General features: G+C 50.0%; 2 long non-coding RNA genes and 3 other non-coding genes across 6 annotated transcripts; all 5 read right to left on the reverse strand.

Moving 5' to 3' along the window:
- Positions 1–5,559: 5,559 nt before the first annotated feature.
- LOC117868252 lies at positions 5,560–7,304 on the reverse strand. The gene is made up of 2 exons (XR_004643594.1): positions 6,752–7,304; positions 5,560–6,336 (listed from the first exon to the last, which is right to left on the reverse strand). It is a non-coding gene; the product is annotated as an uncharacterized LOC117868252 (long non-coding RNA).
- A 3,082-nt stretch (positions 7,305–10,386) lies between these two features.
- LOC117868385 lies at positions 10,387–15,952 on the reverse strand. 2 transcript variants are annotated; one of them, XR_004643622.1, is made up of 6 exons: positions 15,883–15,952; positions 13,760–13,857; positions 13,007–13,068; positions 12,267–12,362; positions 11,679–11,814; positions 10,387–10,819 (listed from the first exon to the last, which is right to left on the reverse strand). It is a non-coding gene; the product is annotated as an uncharacterized LOC117868385 (long non-coding RNA). The 2 variants fall into 2 exon arrangements; XR_004643623.1 differs by having other exon boundaries at positions 12,941–13,068.
- Positions 10,941–11,012, reverse strand: LOC117868458. The gene has a single exon (XR_004643641.1). It is a non-coding gene; the product is annotated as a small nucleolar RNA SNORD99 (small nucleolar RNA).
- On the reverse strand, positions 12,499–12,631 carry LOC117868452. The gene has a single exon (XR_004643635.1). It is a non-coding gene; the product is annotated as a small nucleolar RNA SNORA44 (small nucleolar RNA).
- Positions 13,447–13,590, reverse strand: LOC117868451. Its single transcript, XR_004643634.1, has one exon. It is a non-coding gene; the product is annotated as a small nucleolar RNA SNORA16B/SNORA16A family (small nucleolar RNA).
- Positions 15,953–18,516: the final 2,564 nt, after the last annotated feature.

Below are 18,516 nucleotides of genomic sequence, written 5' to 3' on the forward strand. Positions count from 1 at the left end.
GGGTCCTTGACTTAATTAGGAAAGAGATTATCTGTGAAGAAAATCCAAACACAGGGAGCAAAGCAAAGAATGAACCAAATGAACTGATTCAATTGTCTCCAGATAAGAGTTCTGAAGATTCTGCAAACAATAGCAGCTTGCTCATTGCCTCCCTGGGGGGGAGAAGGCATGGAGACCTCCATTGTTATCAGCAATCTGTCCCCGCCACCCCATGGGTCTGGGTAATAAAACATCTTCCTGGGCTAAATGACAGGAGTCAGAGTCAGGAAGGGAAAAAAGTGGGACAGTGGAACAAGGATGTGAACTAATTGAAATGTCTGCACTGTGGCTCTGCTCTCCACAATGGGCGGCTTTTCAAAAGTGCCGAGCACCCTATGCCCTGAGGAATTTGCTGAAATCAGTGGGAGGTCGATGCGTCGATGCTTAAATAACTTTACAGATCTGAGCCAGGTATCTTGTGAAAAACTGGCCTCTGACTGGGTGGGCGCTGAGCATTTTAAAATATCTAATCTAATCTATCTACCCCCATACACCCATCTATCTAATCTAAATCTATCTATCCCATACACCCATCTATCTACCCCCATATCCATCTATCTAATCTAAATCTATCTACCCCCATACACCCAGCTATCTAATCTATCTATCCCCATACACCCAGCTATCTACCCCCATACCCATCTATCTAATCTATCTATCCCAATACACCTAGCTATCTACCCCCATATCCATCTATCTAATCTAATCTATCCATCCCCATACACCTATCTAATCTATGATCTATCTATGTATCTATCAACCCCCATACATCCATCTATCTAATATAAATCTATCTATCCCCATACACCTATCTATCTAAATCTATCCCCTTACACCCATCTATCTAATCTATCTACCCCATACCCATCTATCTAATCTATCTATCCCCATACACCTATTTAATCTATCTATAATCTATGTATCTATCTACCCCCATACCCATCTATCTAATCTAATCTATCCACCCCCATACACCTATCTAATCTATCTATCATCTATCTATCTATCAACCCCCATACATCCATCTATCTAATATAAATCTATCTATCCCCATACACCTATCTATCTAAATCTATCCCCTTACACCCATCTATCTAATCTATCTACCCCATACCCATCTATCTAATCTATCTATCCCCATACACCTATTTAATCTATCTATAATCTATCTATGTATCTATCTACCCCCATACCCATCTATTTAATCTAATCTATCTATCCCCATACACCTATCTAATCTATCTATCATCTGTCTATGTATCTATCAACCCCCATACACCCATCTATCTAATCTATCTATCCCCATACACCCAGCTAATCTAATCTACCCCCATACACCCATCTATCTAATCTAAATCTATCTATCTATCAATCTAATTTTAGGGTTTTATCCTGCTCACCATCCGCCTAGAATCTGAGTCTTCCACATTAAAAAAAATAGTAATAGTGCAGTTACTAGTCTCTTGCTCTGCACCCTGCTTGAGGTAAGGTTGGATTTTTGAGGGGGCCTGGCAGACGGTGATGGGGGACGGCAAGGGGCTGGGAATAGAAGGGGTTGTTTTGGTGGAAAGGCTTTCTCAAAGAGGAAGGTTTTGCAGTAGTTCCTACAAATGGTCAGATGCTGGGGGCGCCTGATCCCCTCTGGAAGTTCGTTCCATAGCCGGAGCCGCTCACCTGAGAATGCCTTGTCCCCATCGCTCACATGCTTCATCATCAGGCCCTTTGTTTCGTTTGAAGGGAGGATGAGGAGAGGAGATATTTCACCTAGGGGGAGGGATAGCTCAGTGGTTTGAGCATTGGCCTGCTAAACCCAGGGTTGTAAGTTCAATCCTTGAGGGGGCCATTTAGGGATCTGGGGCAAAAATCTGTCTGGGGATTGGTCCTGCTTTGAGCAGGGGGTTGGACTAGATACCTCCTGAGGTCCCTTCCAATCCTGATATTCTATGAAATTAAGGCAGTCCAACCTGATATTGGTCATGTTGCTCTCTTGCATTTGTTGGCTATGAAACTGCCAGCCCAGCTCAGGGGGGCTTTGACTTTGAGCTCGGAGGGGATCCACACACACTGCTTTGTGGCTACCACTAAACCCCAAGGTGACCAAACAAATTTACAGGTTTCAGAGTAACAGCCGTGTTAGTCTGTAGCCGCAAAAAGAAGAACAGGAGTACTTGTGGCACCTTAGAGACTAACAAATTTATTAGAGCATAAGCTTTCGTGGACTACAGCCCACTTCTTCGGATGCATATAGAATGGAACATATATTGAGGAGATATATATACACACATACAGAGAGCATAAACAGGTGGGAGTTGTCTTACCAACTCTGAGAGGCCAATTAATTAAGGGAAAAAAACCTTTTGAAGTGATAATCAAGCTAGGCCAGTACAGACAGTTTGATAATAGGTGTGAGAGTACTTACAAGGGGAGATAGAGTCAATGTTTGTAATGGCTCAGCCATTCCCAGTCCTTATTCAAACCGGAGTTGATTGTGTCTAGTTTGCATATCAATTCTAGCTCTGCAGTCTCTCTTTGGAATCTGTTTTTGAAGTTTTTCTGTTGTAATATAGCCACCCGCAGGTCTGTCACTGAATGACCAGACAGGTTAAAGCAAATACTCACCAGCAACCACACATCACTGAACAAAACCACTGACCCAGGAACCTATCCTTGTAACAAAGCCCGATGCCAACTCTGTCCACATATCTATTCAAGTGACATCATCATAGGACCTAATCACATCAGCCATACCATCAGGGGCTCGTTCACCTGCGCATCTACCAATGTGATATATGCCATCATGTGCCAGCAATGCCCCTCTGCCATGTACATTGGCCAAACCGGACAGTCTCTACGCAAAAGAATTAATGGACACAAATCTGACATCAGGAATCATAATACTCAAAAACCAGTGGGAGAACACTTTAACCTGTCTGGTCATTCAGTGACAGACCTGCGGGTGGCTATATTACAACAGAAAAACTTCAAAAACAGACTCCAAAGAGAGACTGCAGAGCTAGAATTGATATGCAAACTAGACACAATCAACTCCGGTTTGAATAAGGACTGGGAATGGCTGAGCCATTACAAACATTGACTCTATCTCCCCTTGTAAGTATTCTCACACCTATTATCAAACTGTCTGTACTGGCCTAGCTTGATTATCACTTCAAAAGGTTTTTTTCCCTTAATTAATTGGCCTCTCAGAGTTGGTAAGACAACTCCCACCTGTTTATGCTCTCTGTATGTGTGTATATATATCTCCTCAATATATGTTCCATTCTATATGCATCCGAAGAAGTGGGCTGTAGTCCACGAAAGCTTATGCTCTAATAAATTTGTTAGTCTCTAAGGTGCCACAAGTACTCCTGTTCTTCTTTTTGCAAACAAATTTAGTGACTTCCTAAGGCAGTAGAAGAGTCATTGCTTCAAATCCCCCTCAGACCCATAGCGAGTAAAGCCGCGTCTGCACTTAAGACTGTTGCCACTATAGCAATGTTGGTTGGGATGTGATTTTTTTTTAATGACATTTTTATACCAGTAAAAGCCACAGCGTAGACACAGTTATACTGACAAAATGGCACTTTTGCTGGTGTCAGAGAGTCACGGGGCGATGCTCTGGAACTACTCCCTACGAAGCCAGTCAGGTCTCTGGGGGGAGCCTCTCTCTGAGAAGCTTACAGCTTTGACCTTCCTGGGTCTGACCTTGGAGCAGTCAGCATCCCTTTCCACACCGTGCACTTTCCGCAGCGAGTCCATACAAGCGGGGCTCCTGGGGAAGCCAGAGGGGCCTGCACCCCAATTCCGCAGTCAGACGTGACTCTCAACCAGCCGGTAAAACAGAAGGTTTATTAGTCGACAGGAACACAGCATGGAACAGAGCTTGCTATTACAGACATCAGTGACTTTCAGCCAAGTCCATCTTGGGAATCCTAGGCCGGATGCCTGGATTCCCCCTCTTCCAGTCCCCCCACGCAGACTGCCAGCCTCCAGCTACCTGACCTTGTTATGTAAAGCCTCCGCTCAAATGCAATTGTAAGATCTGTAACTTGTATCAAAAGTTCTGCAACCTTTTTGCAGACTTTGTAACTTCAGTTATTGTTAGCACAGCCTTTTAAGTTTTGTAACCTTTGCAAGCTCTGTAACCTTTTCAAGTTACCACTTGAATGAACTTCCAAGCTTTGTAATATATCCCATCCCTCAGAGAGAGCGTGAACGAGGGAGTGTGAACAAGGGAGTGTATGTGGGACTGGGCGGAGAGGAACTGAAAGGAGAAAGGAGCCCAGAGACAGGAGACAGGAGTGTCTGAAATCATCTGTCCTGAGAAGGCAATCATGAAGTGCTGTAAAGATAGGGTTACCATAGTTTAAGTGTCCAAAAAGAGGACACTCCACGGGCCCTAGCCCCGCCCCAACTCCGCCCCCAGCCCCGTCCCTTCCCAGCCCCGCCCCAACTCCGTCCCCTCCCCTGAACGCTTCGCCCCCCTGCCCCTCTCACTCCCCTGCTTCCCACAAACATTTGATTCGCGGGAAGCCTGAAGCAGGCAGGCAGCAGGTAAGCTGGGGCTGGGGCGGGAGGGCGCGGCCCAGTCCGGCCCCCCCGGCCGAGCGGCACCTCCGGCGGCCGGCCGGCTGGCCCAGGCCAAGAGGCTCTGGCCCTGGCATCTCCCGCCCGGCTCGGGGGCGCCGGCCCCCGGCCCTGGCCCCCGGCCGAGCACCGCTGGCCCCGGCCCCGCACCCCCGGCCCCTCCCTATTTTCCCGGACATGTCCGGCTTTTTGGGATTTCCTCCTGGATGGGGATTTGAGGCCCAAAAAGCCGGACATGTCTGGGAAAAGCTGGACGTATGGTAACCCTAGAAGAGAAGAAGAACCTGGAATGCATGCAAGGAACTGGCCTGGGAACGCTTCTCGCTGACGGACACAGAAGGAAACTCAGTGTATGTGACAGGAGCCGCCCCGTTCCAGAGAAAGGAATCAGCCACGCACACAAGCAGCTGCTGCTCCTTGACCTGCTCCGCAGCCTGGATTCGTGACCGCAGGCGGACACACCAGATCCACCAGGCTTCGGCTTCTCGGCCTCCATGCTGGCTCCGGTAACTCTCCGCCTGTGTAAGCGTGTGGGTGCAGGAGGGTCTGAATGCGGCGAACGTGTGCGTGTCTGAATAAGCTCCATCTCTTTTCTATCTGACCCAACAGCGGCATCGTAATACAACTAATACAAGTGTGACTCTGGTTTGGTTTTTAGGGGAACAGAGGTAACAGACCTCTGACCTCCGACATCCCCCTTGATGCTCCTCCTCCTTCTCTTTGTCTCGCTTCCTGGGCAAAAGGTGTCACCTGGTCGCATCCCCCCTCCGGGGACTCAGGTTACCTAGGTGCAAACAGCTGGGCAGTCTCACTGGTCCTGAGGGCCTCAGCAAAATCACCCCCCCCAATTCCCACCACCTAAGTATTCGTGCAGTCCACAGGGAAACTAAGGTACACACAGTATTAGTATAACAGTAAGACTCTCATGCAACAGAGCAAGATGAATAAAACCCCACTTCGTCACAGCTGGGATAGTTTATTTTGTTCAGGGAACTGGTATAAGCTATGCTGGCGAAAGCACCACTTTGCGATATATGCTGCATTTTCCCTCTGTGGCCAACCATGTCTAGTGCCGACCAGGCCTAAGGCTGAAGTGGATGCATTCGCCACGGAAGTTTGTAGGAGTGGCACCCAACTTACTCCAGGGCTGTCCTGGGTGCAGGGCCGGCTCTAGGCATCAGCTAAACAAGCAGGTGCTTGGGGCAGCACATTTCTAGGGGTGGCATTCTGGCGCCGGCCATCATAGGCACCGACTCCGTGGCATGGACAAAAAGTGCCCCCGCTGCCCCAGCTCGCCTCCGCTCTGCCTCCGCCTGCTCCCCTGAGTGCGCCACCCAGGACTGGCTCTAGGCACCAGCAAAACAAGCACCTGCTTGGGGCGGCACATTCCCAGGGGCGGCACAGCAGATGGTAGCAGTTGTGGAGGCAGCTGGGCCCGCATGGCCTCAGCCGTGCAGTGCAGAGCACAGGGCATCTGCAGCACGGGGGCGCCGCTCACCACCTCGGCCAGGTTGTCGTGGCGCACGTCGCCCATGCCGGCCATGTCATGAGCAGGCGCAGTCCCCAGTAGCTCACCCCCTTCACCCGCAGGATGTCCGGGGACTTGGCCGCCAGCACCGACTTGTGGGCTCGGATCTGCCGGCCGGAAACTTCGATCACCAGGTCCGGCTCCTCCGAGACCAGCTGCTGCGGGCTTCAGGGCTGCACTCCAGCCTGTGGACAATAAATACCATGCGGCGGCCGGGCGATGTCACCTCCTCCTGCCTCGGACTCGGACACGCGCGTTGTTAATCTCCCACTGGCTCTTCCCCACCCGGCTGCAGGAGGAGGCTGCTCCGGGATCCTGCTGCGGGGCTTTGTCCCCCGCCCCGGGCGAACTGGAGCACAAGGAGGATCTGAAACCTCTAGGAACTTGCAAAGGGAGCGCGGTGCTTTCCCCACGCCCGCTCTCCTCTTCCCCAGCTGATGTGCTCCCTTCCATGGAGCCGGGCGGTTGCTGGCTGTCCTTGCTTCTCTCCACTTCCCCCAGAGTTTCTCCGGTGGCAGCAGAGCCTTTTAGGACAGGCTCTAGCAGACCCTGGACCTGGCTAATGTACGTACACACACACACACACACACACTCCTTCACCTTCCTCTTCTCCCCCGCCCTTGCCTTTTTCCCCTTTCCGGTTTAAGGTTGAATGTTACTGTGGGTTTTCCTTGCTCAACTCTCCTTCTTGGCACATGGTCAATTTCAGCCTTGTTTCCCAGCCTGGCCTCCTCTCACATGCTGACAGCAGAAAGAGGTGTTGCAGCCGTCCCTCCTTTTCAACTCCACTAATTTCAACATTGGTTAGATATCTGTAACCATCATAAGTTTGCTGCAGCTTGATTGCTCAGACTTTCCGTGAGTGGCATTGACAGATCAATGTATAGCAATAAAGTATCTCACTTCCTGTTCCTTGGGGGAGTTGGATTTTTTTTTTTTTCCTGGAGCAATTTAATTTTCTATGAGCCTTTTTCCTTTTTTTTTTTCCTTCAGAGTAAGCGACACATGGTGTTTAACAAGTGAAAGATCACTGAGTTTTAACAGTTTTGATTTACCAGATGTTCGTATCAGCCTGCAAGCAACTCCCAAGATCAGTTTGACTAATTGCACTGTTTTATTTCAGCTCAAAGAGGAACTAAAGATTTTCCTTGGAGTTTCTGCTCTGAAATTTGCAGCAACAGCGTCAACTAAACATGCTGATGTGTGATTATATTCTGCGATTATTTCCCCAGTATGCAAACATGTGTAAAAGCCAAAAAAAAGGGGAGGGGCCGCCAACATTTTTTTGCTTCGGGCAGCAAAAACCCTAGAGCCGGCCCTGGCGGTTCCTCTACCCTGCCCCGTTACTTCCTGCGCCCCCCCACCCTAGCTCATCTCCGCTCCGCTGCTCCGCTTCTCCGCCCTCCCTCGCCCGGGGGTGCAGGCGGAGCGGAGGTGAGCTAGGGCGGGAGGTCGTGGGGGGGGGAGGCGGGGCCAGGGATTTGGGGAAGGGGTTCGGAAGGGGCAGAGTTGGGGCGGGGCTGGGAGGCGGCCACAATTTTTTTTGCTTGGGGCGGCAAAAATCCCAGAGCCGGCCCTGCCTGGGTGCTAGAAGTTGCTTCCATCTGATATGAGCTGTGGGCTCTCCAGCACGTTCCTCATGAACAAGTGTTCCAGGCTCCTAAACATCTCTGACGCTGCTAACAAGCCCCCCTCGCAGGCAGTGGCAATGGAGAGGCGGCTATGTACAAAATGAGCCATGGAGACTACGCTCCCCCGCTCAGGGTGGGGACACTTTGGTGGGGGTGGGGGAAATCTGCCCTGCTACCGATGTAGCTTATCTGTGGATAAGGGATTTCAGCCTACAGGGCTGGCCTGGCACCCTCTCCTCCTTGCATTGGCCAAGGCAGCCCTCCATCAGTCCAGCAAGTTAGATGGGGGGCGTCCCCTTTGACTGTGGGTTTTTTTTTCTAGTCCCTTGTCTGTTCATGTACCCATCCTCTGGGCAGCATCCACTGACCCTAGGCTCCTACTCAGATCACTGGGCACTGTCTGGGGATCTCTGCTCAGTGTCACCCTCTGGATCCTTGATTTGACCCTATGACCTGCACCCCCATCCCTATTGTTCATAATCAGTTTTGTTCTGGCCTCTTCTGTGGCCCCTCCCTCAGCTTAGTGGGCGGGCCTTCTGTAGCCACCCCCACCAACCAAACTGGCTGGCCCCAGCATGGGCAGTAAGGAATTCATGTTAAATGCTCTCAGTCCCCCAGATTTAACTGCAGAAAGGGCAGGGTACAAAGGAGGGGAACAGACAGGGTTACTTTCCTGTATGTTGGTTTGCAGCTCTCCCCTTTCTGCTCCTTGGGAGCAGGAAGGATGGAGCTGGGGCGGGGGGCAGAGCACCTCATGGAGTGTCTGTAATAGACGCTGTTCTGCCTCCACACCTGCTTCCCGTCACCCGATAGCATCAGGAGCGGTTCTTTTATTACAAAGGCCTTTGCAACGAGGGAAGGCTGAGCAAAGGGCTGACAACGCTGGACACAGGCAGATCCTTCAAGCACAGCATGGGGCGGGAGGGTTCCCCGGGCAGCAGTTCTCATGCAACAGATCAACCTTTCCTTTCCTCACGCTTCAGCTGAGGCTCTCAACGCACCTGCCTAGGAAATAATAAAGTTAATTCTTAATAAATAATGTAAAATCTTTATCCATTTTGTAGAGATGGTAGCAAGGGCCACCCAATGAGACAGGGCAGAAATGGGAAGTGAACGCAAGTCTCCCACTGGAGGCCCATTCCCCCTTCTTTAGCCACAACCCACTTTGTCCCCATTTGATATTTCTAGGCCGAGATTTTTTTTGCAGCAAATGGATGCCTGAATCTAGGCTTCCAAATCCATATTTAGGCATCTAAATTCATGGCTTCACTTTGAGTACCACAGGGTCAGCAAAGGGAGGCAAACATGGTCTCCCTGCTGCTTTCAGGGGGAGAACCACAGATCCTGCACCCATGCGTATGGGGCTGGGGGGAAATGCAGCCCTCCCAGACTTCCTTGGGTGGGAAATGCTGATTCCACCCGCTCTTTCAGGGTGGAAACTGCCTCAGCAGTATTTTCAGGGAAGAAACCACCTCGGCCTCAGGCTTCCTGCAAGGGGCATGTGGCCCCATCTCCAGGATTGTAACAAGGGGAGGGGAGGAAAAACGTGTCTCCTCATGCAATTTGGGGGAGTGTGTGAAATCCTTCCCACCCACGGTTTAGATGTTGAGGGGAAAATGCAGCCCACATCCACAGGCTTGGGAAAGGTGGTAAGTGGCCCCCACCCCTGTGTTGAGGCTTTTACAAACAGACACAACTGGGGTGGGTGTGTAGCATGGATGAAGAGTGGGTGGGGGTGTTGGGGTTTACCTAGTGATGGACAAAATTTCCTGTCTCACTATTATCTTAACCTAAGGTTTTATTCTGCTGCCCATCACCAGGGTATCTGAGCATGTAAAATCAATAGCAATAGTAAAGCACCCTGTGTGACAATCGGTGGTTGCCTTCTTCCCCACATTCTCATTTCAATGTACCTGCTAGTGAAGTAAGGGTCACCTAGGCCGACTACAAGGGCAGAAAAACCTTAATGCAATTATCTCAACTGTCTACCATTCAGATTACTCTCTAATGGGGGAATGCCTAGCTTACATAAACCTTTTCTTTATTAGATCTCAACATGCTTTACAAAAGAGAAATATTTTAGCTTGGGAAACTGAGGCACAGAAGCATAGTGACTTTCCCGGCTCATGTTTCTCAATCCATGGGTTGGCACCCAAAATTGGGTCACCAGACTGTTTCAAAGGGTCGTGTGGGAGCTGGTGTCCCACAGGGCTGGCTGGGATCACTTCCCAGCACCACACAGTGCAACCTCTGGGGTCCCAGCGCTGCTCACCTTTGGCCCAGACGTCATGACAACAGGAATCCACGTGGGCCAAGTTTAAGTGAGTGGTACTGCAATCCCCAGAGTCAGCTTACAACTCCACTCTAGAGCCAAACCCAGCCAGCCCCACAGCATAGGAGCTGCCAGCGTGGGGTGAGGGCCAGGCAGGACCCAACCCCCCTGGGGGGACAGGATCTCACCAAAACCACTCCAGGGCTTCCACCCCCAGACTATTTACTGGGTCACAACAGGCCATAACATTTACAAATGGGTCCGGAGGCCAAAAAGGTTGGGAACCACATGTCTAGCTCACCCAGCAGCAGAGCTGAGAACAGAAATCAGACCATAGGCCAGTCAGTTTATTTAATTACCAACTAAAAGTATGAACAGAAAAGTCTGAGGCAAAAGCTTCTTTGACTGCTGCACTTATTTCCTGATGTTTTATTTCCAGATTCCCTATACAGGGGAGTTTTTACTAAGAACGCAAACTCTGGAAAGGACAGTCCTTGTGTTGTGTATTTCTACAGATGCAGTTGAACCTGTAAACAATTTCCCATGATGGGAGAGTAGTGCTAGGTGATTTTCATATGCAAGAGAAGGGATGGGCCCCTGCCCCGTGGAGCTTGCAGACAGAGAGAAGGGAAGAGGAACAGAGATTTTCTATGCAGGACAGCGTTCTCTTTGGGAAGAAGAAACGTCGCTTTTAAGAGGGATTGAAAGTTGGAGGGAACAGTCCAGTCCCAGCTGAAGTTTCTTGGCTCTATGTTCCACTTTGATCTGAAAAATAAATAAAATCAAGGTAGCGATGGAGTGAAGCGTGCAGCCCGACTCGCTGCTAGACCCATCTACACCAAGTAGCCATTTTAAACAGAGCCCCCCTATTCTGTTAACGACGGGTTCCTGGCCTCAGCCCCATATCCGCAGGATTCATCCAACAGTCACCATTTAAAAGGAGTCATCACTGACCAGGCAGAGTTAAGCAGAGGTCTGTCTGTGGTTGTACATTGCACCTGCACTTCCAGTTAGACTCAGTTTCTGCAGAAACCAAGCTAGTCAGAGTGACATTTCTAGCTCTTATGGTTGCAGAAAGAAAAAACCCACCTCCCCCAGTGCCAGAGCCTTCAGCACGTGTCAGGGGAAATCACCCTTCAGTTAAGTATAGCCGGTAAAAAGACTCTTCCGGATCATTGTAAAGCAGCCACCAGCTGCTCTGAGTAGAGCAATCCTACTCCCCGAGCTATGGGGCCAGATCCTCGGCTGGTGGAAACGTAGTGACATGAACGTCAATAGTGCTAAGCTGTTTTACATCAGCTGAGGATTTGTCCTACGGCTCCCAAGACTCTACCTGGAATCTGTCTACGGATTCATCCGAAGTCCTTGTACTGGTCAGATGGTGACAGTTAAGGACATTTAAGTTGCCACAAGTCCCAGGGACATCAACCCCAGGAGGCAAGTTAACGATCAAGGTTTCTGAAGCGGTTGCCATTTCCTATATGGGGTGTGTGTCATGTTTTAATGCCAGTTCAGAGTCAAATCAGATTCCATTGAGTTAGTCACCCTGGAGAGTTGGTCAGGGTTGTCAAACATGAGAATTACTAGCTCAATGGCTCTTTAGCTCAGTTATTTGGAAGCTTACTTTGCCCATCCATGGGTCTTTCCGGAGTTCCAGCCCCTTGGGAGACATGATCACGTTCCGCTAGGTGGTAAGACGGACTGGCCAGTCCATTAGTTCCCCTTGGCAGCATCAGCCTCTTCCATTTAGCGAGAGATCCCTGCAAAAGGCAAACATGGAACTGGAATCGGATCAGAAGTGCACAGGCCTTTATGTATAGAAGAATGCACCAAATCAGCAGGAATACAGCCAAAACACCGGCACCTCTGAAATTCAAAGAGGGGAGGGGAAGCATGATCTAATGATCCCTTCTGGCCTTGCTTTACTAGCACACTCCAAAAGAAAGTTGCATTGAGCAGTTTAAGATATTTACCAACCCCCCCCCCACTCCCCCTTAAACTATACAGACTTACATTTCACCCAGTGCTTTGCAGATCAGTGGCTGTGTTCCAAGCCAGCCCCTCTCAGTGCAGGACTGTTCTAGCAGAGAGAATGAGACCAACTTGCATTTTACTCTGCCTCCTTTTTTGACCATGAGATCGGTGTTCAGATCTGATGGGAAAGGGATCTGGAGGTGAAGGAGGCTGCACTTAATGGAGTCGTCAATCTCACCTTGCAGGATAGCTGCTGTGTGCCTACTTCATTCCATCCAGCAGGCGAGAGATCTCAGCAACTGCTCTGGTTCTGAAGGGCGCCTCCAGACGGGCCCTAGGAAACAGATTTGCACCATCCTTACAGCCAGCGAAAAACAGGGCTGCAGATGCCAGAGAACTAGGAACTCATGCAACTAAGGGCCTCTAAACAAGGGCACCACATCAAAGAAGCCAATGCCCTGCAAGTGAAAGCTTATAGGAGAGGCGAGTGACAGCCATCGGCACACGGGGCTTTACTGCCAAAGTCTCTCCTCCTTGTTCTTGCATGTAGTTGGAGACCCTGTGGCTATTTCACGGAGCCACAGCTCTTGGTTTTACATGCACGCCAAATGCTCAACACTCATTCAGCGAGGCTTGTTACAGCTGCTGGAGGGATGGGGAGATTAGAGGATAGGTAACGTGGCAAAGGTAGTGGACAAAGCACTGGACTGCGACTCAGGAGACCTGGGTTCTATTCCCACCGCTGGCCAAGCTTGGGCAAGTTCCTGCCACTGTTTGTGCCAGTTTCCATATCTGTAAAATGGGGACAACGCCACCAACTTTTATCCTGAAGGTGAGAGAGAAAAGGTCACCAGAACATCAGCTAGTTGCAAACCACAGCAAGTGGTATTTTGCCTTTAATCCCCCACAGACCTGCCTTCTCTGCAACAGATGGTCACTCCTGCTTATGGGCTGAGTAGAGCAACATCTCGCACTCACCTGCCGGACTCCGCCGCGGGTGAAAGCAGGCAATCTCCAGGACAGGGGCACCAGCTCCTCATCTGAAGAGGGAGGAAAAAAAAAAACCAACAGCCCATTAGCCCACCACAATCTCAGTCTTATGGGCACTAAGTGCTACTGGAACAGGAAACAGCCTCTTAAGAGGAAGCAAAGCAAAGAATATCCTTCTCTGCTCCCCTTTCAAAAGCACACCTGATAACCACATGGCATTCAACAGCAGGTTCTCTTCCAGAGGATGGGGCCAACCATTTCAGGCTGAATCTATAAACAAGTTTTATGAATGCCAAGGGCCTCTAGAACCACCCCCTTCCCAACAGGGAAACCTGAAAATAAACAGTCCTCTGTAGCTAGATAGAGGCCGCTCGCCCATCCCTAGACACCTCCGGGCCAGGCAAAGCCTGTGCATAGACACTCCTGGCGCATGTATTTTCCTGAAATGTTGCTGGACAGTTACAGTGGAACAAACTGAACAGCGACCGTCGAGGAAAACAGGTCACTTTTGGCTCCTTTTTGACCACGTCAGCTACACCAGAGAGACAGACGCAGCTTCGATAGGGCCGTGGGAACTTCAGAAGGCTTTGGGGGGGGGGAGAAAGGGCAAACAAAGCATGGCCAATCACTGTTGGCTTCCTTAACTATGCTGCTCAGTTTACATGCTGACCAAGAGAAGCCCCCCCCCGCAGCAGCTTTTAAAAGACTCAACAGAACAAGGGTGTACAGCAAGCCACTTACCCTGCGGGGAAAGCAAGTGAGCAATGCCAGGCTCATGCTTCAGTGGCTCCAGCATCTCACGGCTCCGTCCCAGCCCACGCACAGATACCAGGCGAGATCTGGAAGAAAGGAACGGCAGGATCAGAGAGGATAAAAATTGATCTCTAGTAAATAATCCATAGAAAATGGTGAATGATATAACATATGAAAAATGTAAATTAATGATAATTTAAGAATATTCAGCTACATAATAGCTTCAATACAGGTGTATAGTTATAGTGCACCCTCCTAGGTAGCAAAAAGATGTACCAAGTCTAGTGTAAAGGCTCTATTTAGTTTTAGATCAACTTGTTTTAATGGTTATATCAACCCATGAGAAAGACACATTCTGTAGAAATTTAACTGAAATACAAATGGAAAAGATTATTAAAATCAATTATTTAAATTGAGGCTTTCCACTTGGAGATTTAAGCCACCCCATACCCTGTGCAGGATCTGCACAAGTCTGGGAAGCAGATGCTGTTACAGGCTTAGTGATTTTGCTACACTTGAAATAGTAGAGATTTTGCTTTTATGGGGGTAAGGGGAATCTCTCTTTCACCTTTTAAATGCTTTAGCATTTATACTTCTCCATTTTATGGACCCTCCTCTTCTTCTCCCCTGAAAGACTAAAATGCAGACAGCAACAGAGGGTCCTGTGGCACCTTTAAGACTAACAGAAGTATTGGGAGCATAAGCTTTCGTGGGTAAGAACCTCACTTCTTCAGATGCAAGTAAGGACCTGTCTCCAGACAAGCCTGTCTAACCTAAACACCACTCCCTATGCCAGCTTCCCCCACTCCCCAGGCTGCAGGGACTCAAGTCCGGCATGGGGCCTTCATATCAATAATGCAGCATTTAACTCCTCCTGGGTTTACTACCAAGCATCAGAGCTAGTTAACAATTGGGCATTAGCCAAAGCGGACTGGCCCCAATTCTGCTTACATCACATTAAAGCCAGTTGAATCACAGTAGTGTAAAGCCACTGAGTGCAGAATCGGGCCCTAAATCATTGCCATGCGCAAAACTCACCCACCTAGTGAAACACCTTACTCACTACCACCCCCTTTTCCACTCCGCCAGACACCAGAGGCGCTTCTGGACAAACACACAGTCCCACACAGCTTCCTGCAACGTTTCATTCCTGGGCACAACCCCCCCACACACATAGCTGGGCATCAGTCTTTACAAACAGGCTGTTTAGCTGATCAGTTGCCGCTTTCGCAGGCTAGTGGGCTAGACCCCAGGGCAGTGCTACCTCCGGGCTTGCCACATCATTCATAACAGTAAAAAATTATAGATATTGCTTTCATTACAAATTAAGGAACAAATACAGGAGACCCTTTAAGGCACATAGTGAGGTGCTCTCCTTCATGGTCCCACTCCCACCCACAACAGAGCCTCTCCCAGCTCAGAGCCTCCCCGGATTTACTGCTAAACAGACCTTGAAGTTTTCCCAGCTGTAGAGCCCTGCAAATCCCCGGGGCCTCCGCTTTATATCCACGCAGGGCTCTGACGGCAAGAGCCAGGCGGGCAGGTTGAGGAAATAGTGGTACTGGGGTGACCAGACAGCAAAAAAAATCGGGACGGGGGTGGGTAATAGGAACCTATATAAGAAAAAGACCCCAAAATCGGGACAACTGGTCACCCTATTGGTGAAGACCCTCCACCTGTCCTGGGCGGGAGGGCCCGAGCAGCCCCCTGACCCCCAGCCCAGGGCAGGTGGAGGGACCCAGGGGGGTGTTTCGGAGCCGCAGCCCGGCCAGGGTAAGCAAAACCATGCAAATCCACAGGCCATTTTTACGGCTCAGATGCGGATACACACGTTTTGTACCCACGCAGGGCCCTACCCCCTGCAGGATCAGCGCTTCGCCCTCCCCCCTCCGGGCCAGGTGGGAATCCAGCCCGTAGCCTCAGCGAGCCCCATCCCGCGGGGAGGCCCAGGCCGGGACCCTTTGTATTTCCAACTCCTACAAAATATTACAGCCCAGCCCGCCCCCCCGGAAACCTGAGCCGCTCCAGGTCAGCTGGCAGGGGGCAGAGCCCCCAGGCGCCCCCGGGGAAGAGAGGATGGCGACGGATTGCAAACGCCCCCCGGGCCTTACCCGAGCGCACCCAGCCGGTGACTGCCAAGGAAAAGAGCGAAGCGCTTCCGACACGTGGCTTTTAAGGGTCAGCCCCGCCCGCGGCGATGCTCTGATTGGCTCCTCCGCGAGGCCGTCCTTCAAAGCCTTCTGGGAGCTGTAGTTCAACTCCCTTGCCCGCTTTATCCACCCAGCCTGGCTGGCGACCTGTAACTAGCCCAGGCACAAACAAGCGCCACGTGCAAGGAGCATTGAGGTTGCAAAGTCAGGCGCTGAAAAGTTAGGAAGCTCTGGAGTTGAGGCTGTCTGTGCCATCTGAATTCACCCTCACCCCCCTTGTGCATATGCAGTAGGATTAGGGTGACCAGACAGCAAATGTGAAAAATCAGGACAGGGGGTAGAGGGTAATAGGAGCCTATGTAAGAAAAAGACCCAAAAATCGGGACCGTCCCTATAAAATCAGGACATCTGGTCACCCTAAGTAGGATACAGACTTTAACTGTACCATCACCTGCGATTTCTTCCACAGGACCCCTGCCTCCTTCGGGTTTTACCGTGGGGTTCTTCACCCTTCAAAAAATCTGGGGGTGATGCAGTACCCCACCACCCTCTCCTCCAAAGCGTGCGTGTATGGGGGAGGGGTGTGTTCCACTCATCTGCCCATGAGACGTTTTCCATACATATCCCTCTTCCAAAAGCACAAGAAAGTGAGGTTGTTCCCAACCCCCGCCTTCTGAAACAATTGGGTGAGATTTCCGATCTACCACCTTCTGGGAACTTTGGGGAGAAGTCTCCCCCCCCAAAAAAAATACATGGGGACTGAATTCCACCCCAAAAGCGTTCCACCTCTCCTTCCCCCAGGGTACCTTGACTGTTGCTAGCAGATAGAATACCCCTGGTCAGGGTTCTGGGGGTGTGTCCATGTAGATTTGTTCCCGTACTGTAGCTGGGAGTTTCTTGAGCAGATGGTGTAGTTTCTTTTGGTATTCCTCAGTAGGATCAGAGGATAGTGGCCTACAGGGACTGAACCGACACTCATAACTTGAACTCCGTCTGAAAAGCTGGTGAACAGAATTGTCTTCAAAATGTTAAAGGGGAAAAAAGACCACAGGTTCCATGTTGTCCAAAACAGAGAGATTGTTCGCAGGGCCTGGTCACGTCACAGCCTAAAGAGCATAGGTATTTGGAGTTCCAAAGGGGGAGGCAAAGAAATCACTCACAAATCATGCCATTTACATTGTGCCGGAACTGAAGGTTATTGGATTAGACCTCCTGATAGGGGTAAGAGCCTCCACTGATATTAATAACATCCTGCCCTTCCTTCTTTACAGAAAGGGTTTTTAAAGGGGTTCCCATGTCATTTTCCTTTATTCTCCTGCAAGCCCCCCACCCAGAGCTGAAAGTAAGCTGGACCAGACCGGCTTCCCCAGGCTGGTGATTTAAAGAGCCCGGGGCTCCCTGCAGCAGCTGGAGCCCAGGGCCCTTTAAATCGCCTCCTGAGCCCTGCTGCCGGAGCCCTGGGGTAGCAGTGGCCGGGCTCTGTCGGCGATTTAAAGGGCCTGGAGCTCCTGCGGTAGCGGCGGCCAGAGCCCCGGGCCCTTTAAATCACCCCTGAGCCCCGGGGCTCCCAGCCACCTCTGCAGCTGGTAGCTCTGGGCGTGATTTAAAGGCCCCACCTCTTCCGGTTGAGGCCATGCCCCTGCTCAGGACTCCCGCGTACCCAGTAAATCCTTTAATTAATTTACTTTCACCCCTGCCCCCGCCCTTGTGACAGCTGACAGGGTACACTAGGACGACAAGATATTAGGTCTGGCTTAGCCATCCATTAGGAAATATTAGATAGGATAGCAGCACTGATCAGCCTTACAACTGTTGCATGGATTGATGTTAATAAAACAGGTACATGTCAGGCGCAGCCTCGGGTCACCTGCAGCCAACAGATTAAATCAGGAGGGCTAAACTATGAAATCATAGCCCTGGAACATTTTTTTTCCTTCGTGGTAGGGCAGGAGAGAACAACGTTCAGAACGTTATTATTGCAGCTTGTTATATGAACACTCAATCAAAAGCATTAAGGAACAGGCTAGTACAGGCCTCTTTGTGTCACTGCTAAAATTCCATTCTACTGCAGCGAAACCTCGGAAACAAAGGGAGACAGTCTTGCCATGTAACATTGCTGGTCAGTTACAATCAGCAGAAAAATGCACTCCGCTTCCTCCCACCTGTCCAACTGTACTAAGCACAAAAAGTATCTCCACAGAACACTCAGCTCCTTACGCCCAATACAATCTTAGCTCAAGACAATGTCAACATTCAACTGGGCATGTTGACGATGGGAGTCCTACATCTATACATACACATGCAAAGAATGTAAAGGTCCTATATTTCCCTTACTGTGACTCATTTCAAATACATTGAATACATAAGTTGCAGTTGCCCCATGAAACATCACATCATGTTTACTATCTCCATTGCACTTGATAAAAACCAGACTGATCTGTATTCTAATTACGGAAAGAGCCTTGTCATAGCAGTGGGTTCGTTGAAGTACATAGCTTTTGCTGCAAATTTCTGCATCAACATGGATAGAGGGGCAATTAAATGCTTCTTAGTCACAATTTTAGTTACCAAAGGCTTTCTTAGACTCATAGACTT

This window comes from Trachemys scripta, chromosome 20, assembly GCF_013100865.1.
Source record: "Trachemys scripta elegans isolate TJP31775 chromosome 20, CAS_Tse_1.0, whole genome shotgun sequence".
In the NCBI taxonomy this organism is placed as follows: Eukaryota; Metazoa; Chordata; order Testudines; family Emydidae; genus Trachemys; species Trachemys scripta.